Consider the following 4,740-nt stretch of genomic DNA (forward strand, 5'->3'; position numbering starts at 1 on the left):
GGGGCGGGCAGTCTTGTACAACTGAGTTCTTAACCTGTAAGATCTGATGCTGTCTTCTGGTAGATAGTGTCAGAATTGAGTTGACATGTAGGCCACACAACAGTTGTCAGAGTATTGATTGCTAGGGTGAGGAAAACCCCACACATTCATGTTGCAATTGAGTGACCAGAATCTTTAAGAATCAATTTAAATGTTTTAATTTAAATTAAGGAAAATTCTATAAAATTTAAAATTCAGTTTTTCATTTTGCTCTGGCCACATTTCTGGTACTCGATAGCCACAAGTAGCTATTGGCTACCATATAGAATAGTGAAGACTTAAAAGATATGTAGGAAAACTTGGTGTAGGATTGGATATGGTGGAAAGGAAGTGTTGAAGCCTGGTGTTCTGAATTGGGCAATTTAATGTATGATAGATCTCAGTGATATCTCAAATGCAGCAGAAGGAACATTATGGTGAGGTTAATAAGGGAGATCAGAATACTAATAAATCAAATAGTGAACATAATTCTGTTAGTATGTAAGCTTTCAATTTCAACTCAAATTACAGTAGCGTGCACCCAAACTTTCTAGCACATTTTCAAAAACTTGGAATCAAGGAACTATTTTTTAAGGAATAAAATAATATAGTTGTCATTGCATTGCTGCATTCTAAGGCTAGCACCTTTCATGAACTACTCTATTTAAAAAGTGTGAAAGTAGTGATTTTTCCTTTTATTGGTCTCCCATCATTAGTCTTTTCCATTTCTCATACTAAAATATTTTCTCCCAGTTTTCCATTTTTTGGAATGGAAAACACAGCTTTCCTTAACAATAATAATAAATGTATGGTTCTAAATACTCAGATATACAGAGGATTAAGGCATAGAGTGCATTTATAGTTATGTTGTGTCTTTCATAAATAATTGATGGACTTCCACCTATTTTAAGGGTAGACTTACCAAAATGAATGTACTGCCAAATCAGTCAACTTAGTTTGTAGGAAGATAAGAGAAAAGTATGTTAAATAGTTCATGTACTATTTTTATGAGAGGGTCTATATTTAATTAATTGTAACCATTTTTAATCAAGAAAATTAAAAAGGCAAAGGTAATTAGTATTCATTGATAATTATGTTCACAGATACTTAAAAAGCTTAAAATAACAAATCTTTACAACAAATGTGTATCTTGACTCCCATCTCCAGCCAAAGAAACTGAATCTTGGATTAAGAGATAGACCCAAGGTCTGAATGACATCAAAGTTTATTCAGTATTTTTGTTGTTGTTTTGGGTTGGTTTGTTGTTTTTTCTTAATAAGCTTCGTAATCTTAGGATAGTTTTAGATTTAAAGAAAATTTTCAAACATAACACAGAGTTCTCATGTACATTAGTATACATATTATCTTTTGTTATTACAATATATTTGCCCCAATTAAGGAACTAATATTGAAACATTAGAATTAACTAAAATCCACACTTCATTCAGATTTCCTTTGTTTTTACCTAATGTCCATTTTCTGTCCCAGGATCACATCCAAGTTACCACATAACATTTAATCATTGTCAGTGAAAAACCAGAGGTAGGCAGTAAGTTAAAACAGTAAAGACAGATTTTATTCAGGAGCTGTTGCCATAGGGGAAAAAAGACCTCAGTATAGAACTGGACACAACTCTGAATATAGCATGGGCAAGTGGGGATTTATAGCCACGGAGCCAAGTAGAAGTCAGTGAATGGAAAATCGCTACGAGGAAACATCAGGGGTAAAGGTCATTACGTTAAAAACACCTTACAGGATTCTTGCTAAGGGCAGGACAAGGTAATGAGGACTGGAGAATGAGGACTTTGATCAGATATTGAGGGTGATCAGACATTGAGAGTGGGAATTGCCTCTAACTGATTGAGCAAGATTCCTGCTCTAACTGGGTGATGCAGGCTGACACCAAGGTCAAGGCCTAAAGGACTCAGAGGAGCCTGACTAGAGACAGGTCAGGGAGAATGTCTTGTCATCACCGTGTATCTTTAGGCTACGTCTGGCTTTGGCAGTTTCTTAGACTTCCCTTGTTTTTGATGACTTTGACAGTTTTAAGGAATACTGATCAGATATTTTATAGAATGTCCCTCCATTTTGGTTGTTCTGATGTGTTTCTCATGTTTAGACTTGGGTTATATGTTTTCATCAAGTCTCATCACAGCATACCAAGGTTGCATACCATCAACATGATTTTTCACTGTTGATGTTGACTTTACTCACTTGGCTTAGGTACTGTTTGGCAGGTTTCTCCGTGGTAAAGTTACTCTTTTTTTTTTTCTTTCCATGTTGTAATCTTTGAAATGAAGTCACTATGCACAGGCCTCAATTCCTAGTGGGGGCGTGAGGTTCTTCCTCCTGAGGATGAAGTATCTATATAACTCAGGTAACGTTTTCCTTTATGGGAGATTTGTCTATACCCCTCATATATTGATTTACTCTGTTATTTAATAATTAGTAGTATAGTCTAATGGATATTTCTTTCATACTTCGGGTTATAATACAATACTACTCTATCTTTTTTTTCAAATTGTTCCAGCTTTGGCCATTGAGAGATCTTTTAGTTGGTTCTTGTGTTCCCACATAGTGTGTGTGTGTGTGTGTGTGTGTGTGTGTGTGTGTGTGTGTGTGTGATTAGCACTCCCTTACTTCCTGGCAATAAGGTATCCAGGCTCATCTTGGTTTTTGCCCCTAGAATCAGCCATTTCTCCAAGGAGCCCTGGTTCCTGTTATTGGAGGATTGTGTTAAGGAGACACATCTGGGTTCCAGATGTGCTTGGTACCCCTGCTGTGTTGTACCTCTATGCACTCTCAGCTGACAGAACAAGAGAATATATATGTGCATATGAATCAGTATATATACACATATTTATAAATGTTTTTATGTAATACAATTTGTATCTATGTTAAGCTAGGCATGAGTTCATACTCATATGTCCACCTCTGACCCATTTGATTGTGGATCTCTGGCCTTCTCCCTTTGCCTATCTCTCATTCCAGCAGTGATGAATCTGCTTCCAACATCGCCATCCATTTACTTATTTTTTCAATTCCAGTATACATGTATGGTAATTTCAGAACTGTTAACCTGTACCCCCATGGGACAAAAAGTTATCAATTTAAAAAATGATTTTGGCCATTCTAACAACTGTGTAGTGGTATCTCATTTTAATTTGCATTTTCCTGGTGAGATGATATGTGGCAAATCTTCACCTATGTTTATTTGTCATCTGTATATTTTCTTTGGTGAATTGTCACTTAAGGCCTTTAGTCCATTTTTAAATAGGGTTGTTTGTTTTCTTATTGCTGAGTTTTAAGTGTCTGTATATATTGGATAAAATTCCTTTATCAGATGTGTCTTTTGCAAATATTTTCTCCTAATCTGAAGCTTGTCTTCTCTTTGTCTTGACATTGTCTTTTGCAGAGCAGAAGTTTTTAATTTCAATGAAGTCCAGATTGTTCATTATTTCCTTCATGGATTCTGCCTTGTTGTTGTACCTAAAAAGTCAAAGCAATTCTCAAGGTCATCTAGGTGGTTTCCTATGTTACCTTCTAGGAATTTCAAAGTTTTACATTTTGCCTTTAGATTTGTGATCCATTTGGAATTAATTTTTGTGAAGGCTGTAAGGTCTGCCTCTAGATTTATTTCTTTGCATGTGGATGCCCAATTGCTCAATTCTACACCTCTTGCCTGCATGGTTTCTACAAAATGTTCACCATCATTCTTATCCTTATTCCTCTGTAGGTATTTTCACTTCTCGATTTTTCGGGATTTCTTGTTTGTCTTTGCTTTTCTGCAGTTTGAATATAAAATGACTAGATTTATTATGTTTTGGGTTTGTTTGTTTGGGAGGAGGGTTATTTAGGCTTTTATCCTGCATGATGTTACCCGAGCTTCCTGTATCTGTGTTTCTCTGTGTGTCATTAATTTTAGAAAGTTCTCAGACATTATTACTTAAATTATTTCTTTTGCTCTTCATTTCTTCTCCTTTTGGTATTTCACTTATTCACATGTTATACTTTTTGAATCTGCCCCACAGTTCTTGGATGTTCTATACTTTCTTTTTTCAAGTTTCAATATTTTTTTCTCTTTGCATTTCAGATTAGAAAGTTTTTCTTGGGTCTGTTTTTAAGCTCACTGATTCTTTTCTTCATTGTAATGTTTACAGGTGTTTCTCTAGTGATATAGCTCCCACACCCTGCCCCAAACACCCACTGCTTTCCCTGTCTGCAGCCTTCCAAATCTATTTCCTTGAAGTTATGGCCTTAGCCGAGTATTTTATTTCTGTCTTTATATGATCCAGCCAGGATAGAGGGGGCTGGGTGGGAGAAATGCACTCTTCCCAGCTATGACAAGGGTCTTGCAAACTCTTTTTGCTGCAGAGTACTTTTGTTTTGTTTTGTTTTGTTTTGTTTTGTTTTAATAGAGAAAGCTCTGAATGTATTTCCCCATGATTACCCTTCCCTTCTCCTGTCAGAGCAATGAAGGAATCTTTCTCAGTTTTTCTCCACTAAGACCTAATGGGATTCCAAGAGAAATCCATGAAAGTTTGGAGGCCCTACTCAGATTGCAGCCCGCCATGGAATTTCTCAGTCTTATTCTAAACTCAGCCTCTAACCTCATCAAAATTACCTTTTATGTGTTCCTAGCAGTTGAGGTTTCCAGTGGCTCCTGCTTCAGCTAAGCAGATCTCATCTGTGTCCCTATGGATGCACCTGCCTTTCTAGATG

The sequence above is a fragment of the Hipposideros armiger genome, unplaced genomic scaffold, assembly GCF_001890085.2.
Source record: "Hipposideros armiger isolate ML-2016 unplaced genomic scaffold, ASM189008v1 scaffold_1078, whole genome shotgun sequence".
Taxonomy (NCBI): domain Eukaryota; kingdom Metazoa; phylum Chordata; class Mammalia; order Chiroptera; family Hipposideridae; genus Hipposideros; species Hipposideros armiger.